The sequence below is a fragment of the Schistocerca americana genome, chromosome 11 (genome assembly GCF_021461395.2).
Source record: "Schistocerca americana isolate TAMUIC-IGC-003095 chromosome 11, iqSchAmer2.1, whole genome shotgun sequence".
Taxonomy (NCBI): Eukaryota; Metazoa; Arthropoda; class Insecta; order Orthoptera; family Acrididae; genus Schistocerca; species Schistocerca americana.
The window spans coordinates 84,362,925-84,384,094 of NC_060129.1; the positions used below are offsets into that span (position 1 = coordinate 84,362,925).

At 40.0% G+C, this 21,170-nt stretch overlaps 1 protein-coding gene across 1 annotated transcript in view; it reads right to left on the reverse strand.

Moving 5' to 3' along the window:
• The window catches only part of LOC124553265 (serine/threonine-protein phosphatase 6 regulatory ankyrin repeat subunit C-like), a 120,552-nt gene extending 100,630 nt beyond the window's left edge, over nucleotides 1–19,922 (reverse strand). The window contains exon 1 of the mRNA XM_047127150.1: nucleotides 19,873–19,922. The gene's annotated coding sequence lies outside the window, so the exon portion shown is untranslated. The remainder of the gene's footprint in view (nucleotides 1–19,872) is intronic.
• Between the last annotated feature and the right edge of the window lie 1,248 nt (nucleotides 19,923–21,170).

Below are 21,170 nucleotides of genomic sequence, written 5' to 3' on the forward strand. Positions count from 1 at the left end.
ATGAAGAACTTGTAAATTCTGTTGTACTGTCCCCTCAGCATGATTATTGAATGTTATATGATGACCAAAAACAGACTTTGTTCGTGAGGTACCTGACGTATGTTCTTTGTACCTTACTGCAAAATTTCGACCTGTTTGGCCGATATATATTTTCTCACAGTCTCTACATTGGATCTTGTACACTCCTGATCTGGTAGATTTTCCATTATCTTTATTTACGGTATGTCTTAATTTTTGTTGTAAAGTATTGTCAGTTGTAAATGCTATTGTTATTCCAGAATTTTTGAATAAGTTAGTGATTCTATCTGATATGTTTCCCATATATGTCATCTTAATATATTTTGGATTACTTATTAGTGGAGTACTTCGTGATTGTTGTACTTTATTAAAAATGATATCTACCTGTCGTGTGTCGAAAGAGTTGGTTTTTGCAATTTGTTTTAAGATGGTCATTTCCTTTTTGATCTCATTAGCTTCTAGCGGTAATTTTAGTATTCGGTGTATCATAGACTTAAAAAATGCTTTTTTATACTTGTCAGGATGACATGATGTAGCATTAATAATAACATCAGTGGTTGTAGGTTTCCTGTATATGGTGAATAAATGTTTCCCGTTGTTATTAGTTATCGTGAGATCTAGGTAGTTAATAGATTTTCGATTTTCATGCTCAACTGTAAATTGTAACTTCGGATGCATAGAGTTTAATTTTATGGCAAGTTTCTCAATTTCGTCTTTTGAACCATTATAAAGTAATAATGTATCGTCTACATATCGCTTGTAATATATGATTTTATTTGCGATATCAGGGTTATTTTTCAGGAATTGCGTCTCAATGTGGTTTACGAAAATGTCTGCTACTGTCCCAGCCAAAGGATTTCCCATTGCTAAGCCATCTTTCTGACAATAGATTTTAGTATTAAATGAGAAATAATTGTAATCTAAAGTGCATTCAAGTAGTTCTATAAGTTCGATTATTTCGTCTTTAGTCATATTTTTGTATTGTATTAAGTTATCCCTAATTATATTAATCGTCTCAGTAATTGGTATATTTGTATATAAATTTTTAATATCTAATGAGGCGAAATTTGCACTAGTTGGAATGTCTATGTTTGCAGCAGCATGGACTATCAGCTCGGAGACCGTGGCTGCGGTTACCTTTGACGCTGCATCACAGACAGGAGCACCTGCGATGGTGTACTCAATGACGAACCCCGGTTCACGAATGGCAAAACGTCATTTTTTCGGATGAATGCAGGTTCTGTTTACAGCATCGTGATCGTCGCGACGCCGCGGAGAACGCACATTGGAAGCATGTATATGTCATCGCCATACTGGCATATCACCCACCGTGATGGTACGGGGTGCCATTGGTTACACGTCTGGGTCACCTCTTGTTTGCAGTGACGGCACTTTGAACAGTGGACGTAACATTTCACCCGTGGCTCTAACCTTCATTCGATCTCTGCGAAACCCTACGTTTCAGCAGGATAATGCACGACCGCATGTTGCAGGACCTGTACGGGCCTTTCTGGATACAGAAAATGTACGACTGCTGCCCTGACCAGCTCAGTCTCCAGATCTCTCACCAATTGAAAACGTCTGGTCAATGGTGGCCGAGCAACTGGCTCGTCACAATACGCCAGTCACTACTCTCGATGAACTGTGGTATCGTTTTGAAGCTGCATGGGCAGCTGTACCTGTACACGCCATTCAAGCTCTGTTTGACTCAATGCCCAGGTGTATCAAGGCCGTTATTACGGCCAGAGGTGGTTGTTCTGGGTACTGATTTCTGAGGATCTCTGCACCCAAATTGCGTGAATATGTAATCACATGTCAGTTCTAGTATAATATATTTGTCCCATGAATACCCGTATATCATCTGCATTTCTTCTTGGCGTAGCAATTTTAATGGCCAGTAGTGTATATCTTGTTTACTCGTTTAAACGTCACAAGTAATGCGAAATATGATACATTTCTTACCACAAAGCAAAGTTTAGGGCTGTACCGTGGAATCAAGGTCTGGTAGCAACAAAAACGATCGACGCTCTTATGAGAAAAACTAGAAATAAAAGACGTGTTCCATTAACGGTCAAGAATAGTGTGTCTCTTTAAACGTGGCTGTTAATGCTACACCGCTTATCACTTTCACTATATATACACATACACACACACACATATAATATATATTGTCACGTAGAAGAAGGTGTAATTAAACAAATGACGACCACTAACTTCACTTAACGAAGGTATATTCAGCACTTGGACATACAAGAGCGCGGAGCGAACTGCCTCCGGCCAGAACACATACAGTATATATACAGCTATAGAACACTGCTGTACAATCATTCTTCATATTTATGGATACTTCTAGAATGTACTGGAACGGAATACAGAAAACAAAATTGTACAGTACAGGCTTTTTTTTTTTTGTACAGGTGAGTACTGAAGTCACGACCCTCCATGCAAAAGTTCAGTATTATAACCACTACTGCACGGTGGCACCCCGCTTCTTCTGCGACAGTGTGTGAATAGCTCCTCGGTGTTTCGTCGTCCTAGTCGGGGAACGAGTCCGCGGTCCGCTGACTTATACTCGCCCTCGCGGTGGTCTTCTTAGAACTTCTTTCGTCGCTACGCTCTTCGTCACCTTCCCGCTTGTTGCCTGTCGCTCAAGCTTCGAATTTACCCTGGGTTGCAGGATCCTTGTAGGGCTTCATTCGAAGGACGTGGACCTTATCTCTGATCTTTCATCGTCTTGTGTCCGGGTCGAAATCTTCAACTTCATAAGAAACATCAAACAACTGACTTACAACCTTATAAGGTCCAAAGTAGCGCCTGAGGAGCTTCTCAGAGAGACCAACCTTCCGAATAGGGATGAAGATCCAGACGAGCTCACCAGGCTGCTAGACAACAGGGCGGTGGCTCGCGTCTTACCTTCGGCGATCGTTTCCTTGAGCCTGCAGCATGCGGAGTCGAGCTAACTGCCGAGCCTCCTCAGCTCTGGTTAACACCTGGCCGATGTAGTCGTCGTCCACGTCACCAGGATGTAACGGAAACACAGCGTCCATCGTCGTAGTCGCCTCTCGCCCATGCACCACGAAAAATGGCGTAAGTCCTGTGGTGTCTTGTTGTAGGTAAACGTCACGAAAGGTAGCACCTCATCCCAGTTGCTCTGCTCCAATTGACGAACATTGATAGCATGTCGGCCAAGGTCTTAATGAGGCGTTCAGTAAGCCCGTTAGTTTGCACGTGGTAGGCAGTCGTCATGTGATGAGTAGTGTTGCACCGACACTTTACATCTGTCACAAGATTCGATTGAAAAACTTTCCCTCGATCCGCAATTAACGACCTCGGAGCACCGTGTTTTAATACAAAGTCTTCCACGATGAATTTGGTTACCTCGGATGCTTCGGCTGTTTTCACGGCTTTTGTAATGGCATAGCGTGTCAGATAATCAGTGCAAACAATAATCAATCTATTGCCACTTGCCGACGTTGAAAATCGTCTGCGGAGGTCAATCACAACACGCTGGAAAGGCGTTTCGGTCAGGTGGTTTCTGAGGAACTGCCTTTCTCCTCTGGCACTCTTGACAGTGCGACACATAGTGAAGGACACTCCTGAATAAACTGGAGAGAAAAAACTGTTGCGGATTCTATCGTATGTCTTAATAAATCCTAAATGTCCAGCCTCAGGTGTGTCATGGAATTTCTGTAGAACATCAAAGCGCATGTTTTTAGCAATCGCTGGTAGCCACCTCTTTCCAAACGGATCAAAGTTCTTCTTGCAGAGTAATCCATTAACCACCTTAAATTATCCTTTCACATCCTCTGACCAATTTAAGGCAAGCATAGTATGGGATATCTTGGCGTCCTTCTTCTGCTCAGCAGAGAGATCCTGGAGTACAGCGAGTCAGTCACTAACTTCATCAATGTCTTGATGGTCTTGCACAGGGTTTCTTGAGAGTCAGTTCTGTACACTATGGTAATGTCATACTTTTGAATACGTAGTGAATGCCTGGCGAGTCGTCGTGTTGGACCCTTAAGACCTGTCACCCAACAAAGTGAATGATGGTCTGTAACAACTGTTAATGGTCTCCCATAGAGATACTGTCAATATTTGCACATGGCTCAGATCACAGCAAGACACTCTCTTTCTGTAGTTGAATAGTTTCTCTTGGCTTTTGTAAGTGTCCTAGAAGCATAGGCTATAACCTTCTTATTCCCATCCGAAATTTGCACCAGAACAGCACCGATCCCATACCCACTGGCATCTGTGTGTAGTTCTGTAGGTGCTCTCTCATCATACAGACCAAGTACAGGGTCAGCTGTCAGAGCTTTTTGCAGCATGTCGACAGAATCTTGTTGAGTACCGCCCCAGATAAATTTACCATCAGCTTTTAACAACTCTTGGAGGGGCCTGCCTTTGATACAAAAGTGTTTGGTAAAAGGACAATAATAAGAAAATAATCCGAGGAAGCTTCTCACATCTGTAATACTTTTAGGAATAGGAAATTCCTTTAAATGCGAACATTTTTTAGGTTAGGCTTTACCGTGACTGTTACTGACATTAAATGAAGCAACAAGTTCACTGTTACCAGTCACCGTTTTATTTATTTCCACGACGCGTTTCGAAGGTCGAAGGTTTAAACCTTCGAAACGCTTCGTGGAAATAAATAAAACGGTGACGTAACAGTGAACTTGTTGTTTCATTTAATACGAAATTCCGTTATAGATCTCACATTTTCTCGGTCTGGCCGCACGCCTTTGTTTGACACAAGGTGTCCAAGTATTTTGATTTCTTTTCCTCCAAAGAGATACTTTCTTGGATTAAGTTTCAGTCCGCCTTGTTGGAGACACTTAAGAACGGCCCTCGGTCTTTTTACATGTTCATCAAAAGTTTCTGAGAACACTATAGTGCCATCTAAATAACAAAGACAGATAGTCCACTTCAGGTGACGTAGATTATCCATTATCCGTTCAGAAGTTGCTTGTGCATTACACAAACCAAATGGCATTACCTTAAACTCATACAGGGGTGATGAATGCAGTTTTCTCACGATCAGCCTCATCTACTTCGATTTCCCAGTATCCCGAGTACATGTCCGTGGTTGAGAAAAACTTAGCCCCCTTCAGACAATCTAGTGTATCGTCAATTCGTGGAAGAGGGTAAACGTCCTTTTTAGTTATCTTATTAAGCTTCCTGTAATGAACACAAAAGCGCCAACTGCCATCCTTCTTCCTGACGAGGACCACTGGTGATGACCATGGGCTCTGCGAAAGCTGAATGATGTCATTCTTTATCATTTTCTCTACCTCGTCACGAATTCAACGTTCCGTTGCTCTCTGGCTTATTGGTTGATGGTCTCCAGTGCTAATCCGGTTCTTCGCCGTCGATTTGTGTAATTTGCTCTTCACCTGTGGACTGAAGCATTCAGAGAACTCTTGAAGAATAGCAAGTAGCTTCTTCTGTTTTTCCTGACTGAGATCTGACGACAGTCGAACTAGAAGATCTTGTCTCGTAGTGGTAACACCACGACGATTTTGAGATATGATTGATGTGCTATGATGATATTATTACGACGACGATGTTTATTGTGCTTTTAAGGTATGTTTATGATCAATAAGCTGATGCTATATGAGAAATTTGATCATGCTGCGTATTTATTATGATGAAATACTGAAGAAGTGTCAACGAATACGTATATGTGTAATAAGGTAACGAATAATGAGTTGTGGTTATGGACTCTGATTTGTGGAAAAGGATGTTGGAAACCAAGAATCGTACTTTAAGAGTTATGAAATATGTGTATTTGCGTGAATGTGAGTATCACAACAGTGCTATTCATGAGATTTCGTTTCTACACATTTCTACTGTAATTATTCAACCTTCGAATTTTTTTGTAGATATGAGACTGTCCCTGTAGCGGATACTACTGTCGTAAATATTCCAGTAAGGAAAGTAAGTGACCTTGATGTCGCCTGGAAAAAACCATTAGGTGGAGAAAAAGAGGCCATTAACTTCGCTATTGACATTTCTTTGTAGAAAGCATCACAAATATGACACGCTCAAACTTGAAAACATATGATCACACTTTGGAGCTCGTACTTCCTGATACTTACTGAAATGCCATATGGCTAGTGAATGACATTATATGCTCATTTTGTTTAATATCTAGTTTCTAGTTGCACAGTTGCACTGCAGCATTGGTTAAAATAAAATTTAATACATGTACTAATATCACTATTTTCTGTCTACAGACGCATTAAATAAAAATTTTATGATCTACTTACATGAAAAAGGGAGCACAAATAGACATTTCTCTTCACAGGAATTGCATACATAATTCTTTCAACCATTTGGTAACTTGTTTGGTAGAATAAGTTATTGCGATGCATCACTCTAGTGTTAAAATCTGACATAGGTATTAGACATTTCAAATCTTTACTGTAATATTTTTTCTGCTTGAGCTTTGTCATGTTTAGGTATAACTTATTGCATTTGCTGCTGTTATTTGCCACACGTTGTCCTACTGAATTTTACATTGTATGAAGCCAGTTTTGCTACTGGTTTATTTTTCTTGTTGCTGCACATTGGCTCATATTAATTGCAATGTTGCATTGGCTTTGCTAATTTAGATATACTACTGCTGTACCAACCTTTCCCGTGCAGAACTGTCGAATCCTCCAGCATTAGGGAGATAATCTAAAGAGGTAAAACATCAAACATTAATAGCCATTGTCGTTGTGGTCTTGAGTCCAGAGACTGGTTTCATGCAGCTCTGCACGCTACCCTATCCTGTGCAAGCTTCTTCATTTCCAAGTACCTACTGCACCCTACATCCTTCTGAATCTGTTTAGTGTATTCATGCCTTGGTCGCCCTATACGATTTTTATCCTCCACACTGCCCTCCCATAGTAAACTGGTGATCCCTTGATGCCTCAGAACGTGTCCTACCAACCGATCCCTTCTTCTAGTCAAGTTGTGCCACAAATTCCTCTTCAATTATGTTCAGTACCTCGTCACTAGTTACGTGATCTACCTATCTAACTTTCAGCATTATTCTGTGGCACTGCATTTCGAAAGCGTCTATTCTCTTCTTGTCTAAACTATTCATGGTCTATGTTTCACTTCTGTACAGGGCTACACTCCATACAAATACTTTCAGAAAAGATATCCTGACACTTGAATCTATAATCGCTGTTAACAAATTCCTCTTCTTCAGAAACGCTTTTCTTACCATAACCAGTCTACATTTTATACCCTCTCTACTTCGACCAATACCAGTTATTTTGATCCCCAAATAGCAAAACTCATCTACTACTTTAAGTGTCTCATTTCCTAATCTGATGTTCACAATATCGATTAATATCGAAAATTTTTCCTTAAAATACATTTTTTTAGTGGTTGAGGAACTTGTACTTAATTGTCTTATTTGATATCTTCTGACAGTACAAGATCTGAAGCTCATCCTAATGTTTACTCATAAGTGAAAAATGTTCGAGAAGATGCAGAATACCACGGCCACCTAAATTTTGATGGGAAAAGAAGAAAGAAGGGCGTCAGCAATGAAGAATGGTGAGTCGGTTACAAAGGCCAAAGAAACTCCAGACTTGTGTAAACTTAAACCATTTCTGACTTGGGTGGGCTACGTACACAATTTGCAATGACGAAGAAAACGTCAGAACCGTTGAAAAAAATTGTAAATGTTGGAAGGTACTTTAACTGTTTTCTATCTTGTAAATACTGTAAATAATGACTACCGCCTCCTGGCGTTCCCTCGAAACGACACAAAGTCGACTACATGTCTCTTGAAATTTGTAAAATATTCCCTAATGGAGACTGACAAGACTATCTCAACGACCAAACCTTTTCTACGCAATAATCGCAGCACTTGCCTTGAGAGGGTCTTTTGAATCAAAATCTGCTTGGGTGGACACCGAATAAAATTTATTTACAGTGCAAACTTCAGCAAATGACGTGGAAGTAAATCCATACCTCCTCCGTCTGTTACAAGACGAGCAAACCAGCATGTAACTGGCAAGGGCGAAATAATCATAAAAAAGCGACTGGACGCAGTTTTGCAGCCTTTCCAAACTTTCTGAAGCTAATTTCCAGTAACACATGTCGTCGACTACAGAAGGTCTGTTCAGGATGCGGCTAGGCGCCCGCTCGCCGCTAAATGGGACGATCAGATGATGTTACGCAGCGCATCTTTTGCTTGTAATTTTTGACTTATGGCGTTGAGGGTAATGTGTTTTTTTTTTTGCTTATGTATTTTCACTTTAATTCCTTTTCCACAATATTTGCTATAGTAACTGTTAAATCATTCGCTTCAGACCGGAACCGCGCTGCTGGTACGGTCGCAGCATCGAATCCTGCCTCGGGCATGGATGTGTGTGATGTCCTTAGGTCAGTTAGGTTTAAGTACCGTAGTTCTAAGTCTAGGGGACTGATGACCTAAGTTGTTAACTCCCATAGTGCTTAGGACCATTTTTGTGTTCATTTCGCTTTCTAATTGACAGGCTTGCCATATCAATTGCTACTTTTGTAGTGGCTATTACGAGTATGTGTTTTAAGGAATTTTTGTGTTATTGCAAGTAAACGATGCAACTGCAGTAAAATCTGATAAAGGAAGTTTTACAGTTATAATCGACCTCAATGACTACAAGGTTTTGGCATTTTTCGAAGCTAACAACATAACAGAACTATCAAACAAACCAACAAATATACAGCATAACTAAAGAAAAGTACCAAAAGTTGTAATGCAATACTAACGCAATACCAAAAGAAATCATGTATTTTAATGAACCCACGCACACTGACGTTAGGTGCTTAACCGAAGATACATAAATTCAACTCATACCCACTCAACTGTCAATCTGATAAATAGCGCAATATATTTGATCAGTAAAAACTGAACAAACTACTAACAGAGCTGTATACATATAACAAGAAATGTACCACAAAAAATTCAGGTACTTTTGCAAAAGCAATAAAAGACATCCAGATTTCACGTAATGCGAAATTTCTCCCTTTTCACGCTGCAAACCTATATACAAAGAAAGCAGTACAGGAAAGAATATGAATTATGTAGCAAAATCTGTTACAGCAGAGGAAAACGACTGTAGAAACTTATTAAATCAGAGATCTCCTTAAAACGAATTTGTCAAAAAATTATTCTGAATGAAATGGAAAGATCTACATTCAAGGATTGGAGTAGCTATGGGAAATTGTGTAGCAGGCACCATTGTGAACATTTTTCTCAACACATTAGAAGAAAACGTTTTCCACTAACAGTGGCCAGTACTTAATAAGATCGTCTACTATTATAGATATGTTTATGACACGCTAATGTTCATTGACGGAAACAATACAGACAATATTATCCTGAAGTTACTGAACATCCTCCATCCCAATACCAAGTTTACAATAGAATTGGAAATGGACAATTTAGTAAACTATCTTGACCTAAAAATTAGCAAAGGCAACAATTGCCACACATTTGACATACATAGAAAACCGACCACCAGAGATAATGTAATAAATGCTAACTCTAAGCATCCCAAAACAGAACAGCATGCCATTCTCCACTGCACGATTCTTCTTCTTCTTCTGCTTTTACGGCCTCATTGGACCACTTCAGTCAATCATTTCTGGTCCTCTTCTTTGGTATTTTCCCCTTCCGAGTGGCCCAGTATCTCTTCATTCGTTCCAATGCTTTTCGTCGTTCCTTATCTGTAAATACCCTTTTCATTGTATGTCGTTTGTCAATTTTTGGTTTAAATCTTATTTCTGTGTCCCTCAACTTCTTTAAATTTGGCGTTTTGTTCTGCAAATCATCCAGAGTTATTTCCAGTTCTTCCATATCCTCTCTTATTTCCTTAAGCCATCGTCCTTGTTGTTTCAAATTCCAGAGTTTCTCAATAATTTTCCTTGATAATCTGGTTTCTGGTGTCCTCAGAATGTGACCACAAAAAGAGATCCTTTTCTTTCGTATAGTATCAGTGATGGGCTCCAGTTCTCTGTATACCACTTCATTTGGACCTATCCGCCATTGCCCAGCTTTTTGATATTTCTTATTTATGCATGTCCTAGCAATTCTTCTCTCTACTTTTAAAATTTTGTCAATTCTGTTTTTCTGGGTGACTTCAAAAAGAGTTTCACTTCCGTATGTAACCTCTGGTTGAACCACCGTCTTGTAATGTTTTAATTTTGTTTTAATTGATAGACATTTTTTATTGTACGTAGACCATGTTAGTTTTTGAGCTTTTATCATTTTATTAGTTCTTGCTCGCCATGCTGGTTTATCGTCCAATTTATGTGTTATAATTTCACCCAGGTATTTAAATTGTTTCACTGTTTTAATTTCCCTATTGTTCACTGTGATGTGATCTATTACAAGTGGATCTGTTACCATTATTTCAGTCTTTTCAAATGATATCTGGATTCCTAATTTTTGTGCTATATTTTGTAAGCTTGTTATTTGTTTCGTGGCTTCCTGAATATTATTAGCTAGTAATGCTAGGTCATCAGCAAATCCCAAGCAATTTAGGTTTATATTATCTTTCTTAGTTCCAATTTTAATATTCATAGGATTTTCCTTGTACCATTCTCTCATTACATATTCAAGAGCACAATTGAATAGCAATGGTGATAAACAATCTCCCTGTCTCAACCGTGTTTTAATCGTAAATGGTTCAGATATTTCTCCTCTAAATTTTACTTTGGATTTGGTGTTCGTTAAGGTTAACTGTATCATTTTTATTAATTTAGGATGAAGTCCAAAATTCCATAATATTTTCATCATTGAAGATCTATGGATGCAATCATACACCTTTTTGAAATCTGCAAAGGTTATGACTAGTTGTTTTTGCCTTCTTTTGTAGACATCCATAACTAACTTCAAGGTGATTATCTGTTCTGGGCAGCTTCTCCAGGATCTAAATCCTCCTTGATATTCTCCCAGTTCCAGTTCTAATTGATCTTTACAGCAGTTGTATAGTATTCTTGACATGATCTTATACGTGCAGTCCAAAAGGGAAATTCCTCTATAGTTGTCTGGATTTGATTTTTCTCCTTTCTTATGTAATGGATGTATTATAGCAGTAGTCCAATTTTCTGGTAATTTCTCTTCATTCCAGATTTTTACTATGCATTGGTGTAATGCTATCTTTACTGGTTCTGCTGCATATTTCCAAAGTTCAGCAAACGTTTGATCTTCTCCGCTTGCTTTGTAGTTTTTGAGTTCTTTCAAAGCTCTGTAGACCTCATTAATTGTAAGTGGATTTATATTTTCTGCTGGTGTTTTAATTGGGGTTTCTGTGTTTATCTGAAGAAGTTCTGGGGGATCTTCACAATTTAGTAACTTGTTAAATGTTTCTGCTAGAATTTCTGTATTTTTACTATTGCTATGGGCTAGGTCATTATCTTTATCTTTTAACATTAATGTTGGAGGATCATATCTTTGTAATTGTCTGCCAAATATTTTGTAATAGTCTCTTGAGTTTGTTTTTTCACTATTTGTTTCTATCATTAGAAGTACATCTTTTTGGTACTGACGTTTAACTCTCCTTATTATTTTTTGTGTTGTCTTCCTTTGGTTTGTGAGTTCCAAATACGATTTTTCTGTTTTTTCATTTTGATGCCTTAACCAGGCTTGGTGTCGATCCAACACTGCTTCATCACATTCATCGTTCCACCACTGGTGTTTTTTCCTTGGATTTATAGGGGCAACTTGTTCAGCTATTTGTTTCAATTTGGGAATTATTTCTTCCAGATCATCTGTTATTTTTATATCCCTGGTTTGTGCTTCATAATCCTCATTTTGTATCAGTTTATGAGGGTCATAGGTTCTCTTCTTCTTCTGGTGGGATTTTTTCTTTGCTAATGGGGTTAATTTAATTTTAATTTTTATCTTGTAATGATCTGATCCAGTATCTGTCCCTCTCAGTACTTTCACATTGTAAATTTCCTTGTGGTAATTCTTATCCATGCAGACATGGTCCAGTTGCCATTCTCCTTTTTTCCATTCTGGATGTTTCCAAGTTTTTAGTTTACTTGGTCTTCTCTTAAAATACGTCGACTTTGAGATCATGTCATGGTTTCTGAAAAATTCCACTAGTCTTATGCCATTTTTGTTTGTTCTTCTTTCTGCTGTCCATTTCCCTATTATGTCTCTATATCTCTTTTCCCTTCCTAACTGGGCATTGAAGTCTCCAATTAAAATTTTGATATGATTTTTATTAATGTTATTCGTCGTTTGATCTAAGAGCTCCCAAAATTTTTCTACCTCTTCTCTGTGTTCTTTTTTATTATTTTTATCATTTGTTGGGGCATGGGCATTTATTATTGTGTACATTTTATTTGCAGCTTTTAGAGTTGATGTTGAGAGCCTGGGAGATTGTGCTTTAAATTCTATTATGGACTCTATTATTTTCAGACTCACCACTGCACGATTAATATAATTTACTTCTAGAAAAACCAGGTATATATAAGGAACTGAAAACACTGCTACATACCCTACATAAATGATTTTGAACCAGATAAACTAACCAAAAAAAAAAACCGAAACCCACCACGATACATAACAAATCTTACCAAAGGAACGTCAACAAAACATAGAATCTACATACTCACAATTTGCTTAGGACGAATATCAAATAAAGATAAATGCACTGTTTAAATCCACAAACATAGAACTGGCTTTGGATACCAACAACAATGTTACAACGAAATGTCGTTCAAGTGCAACCAAAATCTCAGAACATGTCACTTCTGGAATATACAAAACTAACTGACGATTGCAACAATTTCTATATTGGCTAAACCACACGAAATTAATACCAGATTTAGAGAACACACTAGAAGCGGTAACAGTGATCCATCACGCTTCAGTTTCCACCTGAAAACTCAACACCACGAAGTGGAGCTAATTGAAACTCTGTTAGAAATATTACACTAAATACTATGAACATTCTCTAAGAACTGAAAATTTATATTCTTACACGGAAATGTCCACACGAAATTCTAACTGAACACAGATTTTAAACAGAAATACTGACAAAACAGAACACGAAAAGACAGTCAAATGTTAAACAAAATGTACATGGACCATGGAAAAACTTTAAAGGAAAATAAGTAGACCGATTGGTAACAATCTCCAGTAAGCTGTTATTTACTTTGTAAACACATAGTAAAGAACTGTCAAAACTGAATTGTCAAAATATCTGACAAACTTATTTTTACGTTTCGTAAGCACAAGATCTATTACACGTTGTTAGACATGACAGAAAGACTAGTATATATGCTGTATGGTCATCACTTCCAACTAGACGTTTAAGTACCAGTGCAAATGAAAAAGCGAGTCAGCCACAGTTCATGTACAGTTACTCTTACTGATGTTATTTCGCAGGACACTTGATAGCGGCAGTAAGCTGAAACAGATCTGTCGTGAAAAAAATTGAAAAACATACCTTATTGCAGCTAGTTTGGAGCATTAGTATCCATAATGTCTTATACCGAGGAAATATAAATTTGTGTATCTACATTTCGTTCTAAAACAGCAGTCATCATAAGACTGCAACAGTTTTAAGAAATACCTTTCCTACTTACCTGCCCTCCACTCTTTGCATATTCTAAAATGTTAAAAGAGACATTGAATTTCATTGTCAGTTCTCATTACGCTGCATCTTACTGCCAGTTCTCAGTAATGCAACAGACCTAAAACTAAAATTCACCACGGGATGTGATGACGGGCCCCCTGAAGCGACACGCGGTTGGCCGCTGCTCTTGTGAGCGCGGGCCAGGTCCGTGCAGAGCCGCTGGATGCGTCAGCCAGTGCGCCTGTTGCTGTGGAGAGCCAGCCAGTGTGTCGCTCCGGGCAAGTGTCGCAACCCCGAGGGAAGCGACAAGACCGTGACTGAATGAGAACGTTTCTCACCTGCATAAACACTGCTAAGGTAATCGGCAGACCTATATGGACGGATGAGTTGGTAACAGATCGCTTCTGCATACCAAAACATTGAGAAACCAGCCAGCGACCGGACACCCTAGCTCACTGACCGATGAAGGTGTCGGGTTTAAAGCGAGGGAAATCAAAATTTTAAAATCAGCGTGCCTAATTTATCTGAGGAGTTAACAGCAGAGGGACGAAACAGTGCGTGTTGACACAGAAGTAGAGATATAAGGGCCAGATAGCTCGAAAGACATTTTGGGTTCCAACAGAATCTGAAGAAATGTCTTTTATTTTGCCTGGGAACAAGGATTGAAGATGGTGAACTTCAGAAATACTTATATATTGTGACGAAATGAATATAGCACAAACAGATTAGGTGGCAGGCAAATAGTGTGGCGTACGAAAACACAGATATTGTCAAGGAAGCTTGTACCCACTGCAAAAGGTGCTGAGGATTCCCTGACTGTGTGGTTGCTGCAGGCGCTGGAAACTATATTTTAGAGAAGGTAGAATGCATCAAAACATGTTTATATACATCTTGAAAGAATATAATGAAACTTCACATCCATTCTCAGGACAAAGACAATACCACTGAACACTTTTTGAAACTGCTTGAAGGAAACATTAGCAAAAGTCAAATGTCTGACAAGGAAGACGTAAAATAAGCTCTTCTAGAAGAACAGGACAAAATTCCATTCTCCACGCAGCAAACAGTGACAACTAAAAAGTAAAACACAACTAATCTTGTTTTTTTTAGTTAAAGATTGTTTCAAGGGGAATACAGAAGCGTCCGATTCCACTTGTCTGCTTTGACCCATGACATCACCATTATTGCGGAAACGACCATTCTCAATGTCTCCAATAAGGCGCCTATTATGTCATTACATAAACACGACAACAGACACGAAAATACATTTCAAACGAACAAATACATCTCCCTCCAAAACTATAATCAAACTAACGGGACGAGCGCGGAAAATTGGGAGTTTTTGGTTGGGGACAAATCAATTATAAACACATTCACACACAACGATCCCACACCACACAAAATGACGACATAAAAACACCACAAAATTCGCAAATTCCGCTACACTCACAATATCGACAGGAACCAGTCGCTTCCCTTCACCTACATAGCTCAACCGCAATTGTTGAAACCACAAAATAAGAACCAATTATTCCAAAGATTATAATCACACCGCAACTGTCCATACCACAAAAGCAACACCTAAAACAACAAAAGTTGGAATCGGGCACTTCCCTTGACCTATATAGGTAACAGCAGCTCACAATACCAAAAGACATACATAACTACGACACATTGGAATCTGATACTTCCCTTGACCTCTATAACTCAAGTACAACTGACGATACCAAAAAAATTGAAATTGAGTACTTCCCCTACGATACATAAATCAACCACAAGTGCCGATACCAAATCGTCAACCACCAACACATGCAGGAAATAACACTGACCCAAGAACACATAAAAACCTCACCAAACATCATAACACACGCACAATAGACCCAAAAAAAACGATTACCTACCACAAAAAAGTTCCGGTGCTATACACTAGGTCAGCCACCCCAATGACACACACACACACAAACAAACAAAGGAACACAACCAAAACAAACCCCCAACCCGCATATTCTGCTTGCATACGCCGTATGTCACTATCTCAGCCACAAGCCCAAAAGTTGCACGAACTTAATGACGGACAACATGTCGTCCGCCATTGCAACCAGCATACACGCACTATGAAACTTGTAAGTCATATCCACATGTAACAAAAGAAGTCGCAAATTGAATGAAACGACTTACCACACGATAAACAGCAAACCAACAACATCAAACAACACCGCAAAAACAAACACAACGGAAACTTAGTTCTTAACTCACTGAAACTAATTTCCGTTCTTCTATAACAGCCACCACCGACAAAATTCACACTTAAAGCACTGACACCCAAATGAACCCAGTACACCACATAACGCGCGGACCACACACACACACACACACACACACACACACACACACACACACACACCACCAGAGGACAACACCAACCGCAAAAAAGATGACATCTACAAACGCAACACACACAAAGTAAACTCCGCGCCGTCATGACGTCACACCACAACACCCTTACGTCATGGGTGAAAGCCGACAGGTGGCATTGGACGCTCCGTTGACCCGTTTCCAGGCTGTAAATATAAGAAACTTGAGTAGATGAATAATTTATGAAGTAGCTTTTGCATTAATTTTTCTATTTTATTAACTTGGTTATCGCTACGAACGTATTCTGTCCCTTGTTTGTCAGTAAAATCATTTATTGAAGTGTCCGCCCCTGGTAGCCGAGCGGTCAGCGTGACGGAATGTCATACGTAACGGCCTGGGTTCGATTCCCGGCTGGGTCGGAGATTTTCTCCGCTCAGGGACTGGGTGTTGTCTTGTCCTAATCATCATTTCATCCCCGCCGACACGCAAGTCGCTGACGTGGCAACTCTAAAGACCTGCACCAGGCGAACCGTCTACCCTACGGTAGGCCCTAGCCACGCGGCATTTACATTTACATTTATTGAGGTACTGTTCTTTCCCCAGCATTGGCTCTTCAGATTTTGTATACACTTCTTTTCACATTGCATAACCTTACTTTCTTAAAAATATACAGATAGGTTAAGTACGTCTTGGTCTCACTGTACGCTGGTCTGTGTGCTTGCGAAGCTACTATGGCATATTTCATACTTTTGCATTCGCACTTACATATTACGACAATGTGCAGTTTAACTGATACACCACGTTAAGGATGCCTTCAAGATAAGTCAGTGTTCTACGTTTCCTTATGCTGGTGTCAGGAAACGGGATGTCACAGGCTGTCCATGTTTCAAAATCCATGACAGAATCACTAGTACTGCTGACTTCTCGTAAGATTAGTATTTGGCTAAGCAAAATCTGCTCAAACAAATTTAACAAATGCCTCTATCTATTTTATAACTCCGACAGGTTTCAGTCGTGTAATGGAAACTAATAAGAGGATCCAGGTCAGTTCATACATTTCTCACAATGAAAATGAATGGGGTGTTTTGGGCTCATGATGTTTCTATCGTCGGTAAAGGGGGCACAGAAATTTATGCTGCACTTTCATCGTGACATTTTAACGTCGAGGGCACAACTTCGTAAACGATAGCGTCGTGTCCACTAACATCCGCTGTTTTGCAACGAAATATACTACAAACGCACAGTCACGACTGCAACAACTTGCCTGCACAACACGCCACACGGAAACGGACGCCATTCAGGTGGACCTAACACGCGCTGCGTGACGAGACGTCACGCTTTCCTGTCACGCAGATTTGAGTACAGCAAGAGCCTGGTAAGCGATGCAAGGTTTATAAAGTCGTAATGCCGCCTCATCCGTTTACTTACATCAGCAAATCACACAACATAACATTTTATGTCACAGAACCATGAAACACAGTCTACAAAAGGCAAAAAGATCGTAAGGTCGGGTTGTAACTATGTATTTGTTTACGTTATGGCACAATTAAATCCGACAATCCAGCTTAATTGTTGTATATCTCTTTACAGCAATATAATATGAGCAAGTCCGTTCACTGTTATGTTCGTATTTCCCAAAAGTGGCGTAAATCTTAGTTTGTTTGATATAGAATCTTTCGCACTAGTTGGTTGTTTACGTGCAGTTTGCATACAATGAAGTTACATTTTACTGTGATAAAGACAATTTAGCGAATACTGCAGTTGAGTGAGTGCTTAATTATTGTTGCAAGCGGTAATAACTTTTCACGTTGCATCATATAGCTGAAGCGCTAACATGGAGGCCTAATTCTTGCTGCTCATAAGTAACAAAAATTCGTGCAGGGAAAAGTGTGGTAAGTGATTTAATTCTATTTTTAAGCGTGTAATCTGTGTTGCCAGGCGTGACAAGTGTGGATGGATACTCCTCAGTGGAAATCACTTAGAATAATTATTGACTAGAGGGCAAATTCCTTCAGGAATAGCTTACAGGCGGGATGTAATTTATAGCGAACCAAATATTAACAAAAAAATTTAATGTATTCCATGATAAATTCATATTATTTGAAAACGGCCCTCTGCACAAGCTAATCAGAAGGGATACTAAACAGCCATGTAAAAGGATCACTACAGCGATCAAAGTATCTTTTGAAAGGAAAGGGAAATTTATCTTTTTGCAAGAACAAGTAGGAATCCTGAATAGTTGCACACTCTGAAGATACTTAAAATTACTAAGTAAGGTTATTAAAAAAATCAAAGAGAATGTACATAATGTTAGAAATTAGTATTCCTGACACCAGACCCAAGACTATATGGAATTTAGTGAAATGAGAGACAGGATAACAAGCCATAAAAGACATCACTATTTAACTGAATGGAAGGGCTATAAATGATGAGTCACAGGTAGCAAATGTATTTAATAATCATTTCTTATATTTTATAGAAACGGGTAGGGATAGACAGTTAAAGACCAAAATCACAGCAGTATGTCCAAAACATAACTTCCACAAAATTCAATCATGTGAATGTATCCAAACTTCGCCTTCTGAAATTAATAAAATTACACATTGTCTCGAAAATAAAAACTCTTCTGATTTTGATGGTTTTTCCAACAGAGTACTAAAAATTTTTCCCATTCAATAAGCGCAGTCATATATGAAATGTGTAATGCATCACCAACTCCAGGTCATTTTTCCATGCGACTGAAGTGTGCAGTTGTTAAACCTCTGTTGGAGGAAGCTAATGAGACGGATGTCGGTCAGTACCAAACTGTTTCACGGCTGACATTCTCAAACATTTTTGAGAAGATGACGTATTCTAAGATATTATCTCACTTTGGTGACAATAGTATCCTTATCAAATTACAGTTTGGGTTTCAACAGGGCTCCTTTACTGAGAATGCCAATTACACGTTCACTCACCAGATTTTACAAGCATTTGTAATTTCGATTCTGGCGACATTGTTTCACTCACTACCATATTTTTCCTTCGTCACTGCAGTACTGACTACTTAGGGGAAACATAACCTATTCTGGGAGCATTCTATGATAACGTGAAGGGTTTTGCATTACAGTTTCCCTCTGCAAGATCGCTGAACAACGGAGAGCTGATACCTCTTTTTTATTCACTCACAGACCCTAACACGTTTCTTAATTCTTTTCTCATGCAGTGATTTCACGGAAACAGGCATTAATTGGCTCTGCCACAACTCGTGAAGTTGTGAAAACTTCCAGTTTAGCCGGCCGAAGTGGCCGTGCGGTTCTAGGAGCTGCAGTCTGGAACCACGAGACCGCTACGGTCGCAGGTTCGAATCCTGCCTCAGGCGTGGATGTGTGTGATGTTCTTAGGTTAGTTAGGTTTAACTAGTTCTAAGTTCTCGGGGACCAATGACTTCAGAAGTTGAGTCCCATAGTGCTCAGAGCCATTTTTAGTTTATACTCGACTACGGCACTCACAAAACTATGAAACTTATGTGAACACAGGTTGCTGATCATGTTTGGTTTGTGGGTCGCTCAATTGCGCGGTTATCGGCGCCCATACAAATTGCCAATCCTTACTCAGTCCGATCTCGCCATTTTCATAAATGATCATGAAATGATGAGGATGATACGAACACCCGGCCCCGAGCGGAGAAAATTCCCAACCCGGGCAGTAATCGAACCTAGGACCCCATAATGCAGAGGTAGCAATGCTAGCCACTAGAACACGAGCTACAGATGTGAACAACGGTGTCGCCGTGTGTTCTGTCATGTATTATGCAATCGCAGCGCAATGCCGTAGTGTAAACTAGCCTTAATGGTACAACAGCCACACAGACATTAGTAGTTAGCGAATCACAAAACCAGATAAACGCGCTCCAGCAGAGTGCAGCTGGCCGCTTTACCTCTCTCTCGGGTGTTCCAGCGGACGCCACTGCGCCGCCCATGGCTGCCGCCCGCCTCCCTTCTCTGTCAGGACTGAGCCGGGCGAGCGGCGCACACAGCTGAGAGCCGCAGCAGCCGGCGCTGACGTCACGGGGCGGCGTTGCCAGCTCGTCCCCCAGCAGCAGGCCGACGGCCGGGACAGCACTGTGCGGCAGAGAGGCGGGGTGCGGCGCGGCGCGCCGCGGCTGTACTTCGGCCAGACTGTGAAAACGTCGCCGGCTGGGGATCGAGTCTGACAGATGAGAATCTGTTCCATCTTCTGGACCCAGCTGTACTGTGTAAACGCTATACCTGGATCCACCGGAGCAGGTTCAGGTGTCATCTAAACTAGCACGTAACACGCCTTGCAACACGGCTCAAGTCGCCTATCGAGACGATTATTGCGCTGCCACGCGGGATTAGCCAAGTGGTCCAAGGCGCTACAGTCATGGATTGTGCGGCTGGTCCCAGCGGAGGTTCGAGTCCTCCCTCGGACATGGGTGTGTGTGTGTTTGTCCTTTGGATAATTTGGGTTAAGTACTGTGTAAGCTTAGGGACTTATGACCCTAGCAGTTAAGTCGCATAGGATTTCACACATGTTTGAATATTTCATTATTGCGCTGCGACCGCATATACAGGGAGTTTCAAAAAGAATAAACGTATTTCGAATGCATATATTTAGTAAACCTTAAGACATACAGATATGAACCTTTACACACATATTTACGAACCTTTGAAGTTCAGATCAAAGATGTTCAATATGCCCTCCATCAGCGACATGAAAAATATTATATTGATACTCAAATTCCTTCCACACTCGGGTATGTCGTTTGTCACTGATGTTATAGCAGTACGAATCCGGTTCTTCAACTCCTCCAGATTCTGTGGGACTATTCATACATAAACTTTCTCTTGAACGAAACCCCATAGGAAGAAGTCAGAGGGTGTCAAATCTGGTGACCGTGGAGCCCAGGTGACACATGCTAACTCGCCAGCTCCTTGACGACCAATCCAACGGTTCGGTAGAGTTTCATTCAGATATCCACGAACTTGGCCACTCCAGTGACGGGGTGCCCTCTCTCGTTGGAAAATGAAGTATTCTTCGTGCAGCCTCGAAAGCAAGCAGTTTTGTAACATAGCGACATACTGCTGACCGTTAACTGTGGATAATGCATATTCTTTTCCAGTTCAAAAATAAGTTACAGTTATGTACACTCACATTGGATAGAGAGATAATAAAACATATGAACTAAAGTGCTCATGTCAAATAAGCAACAGT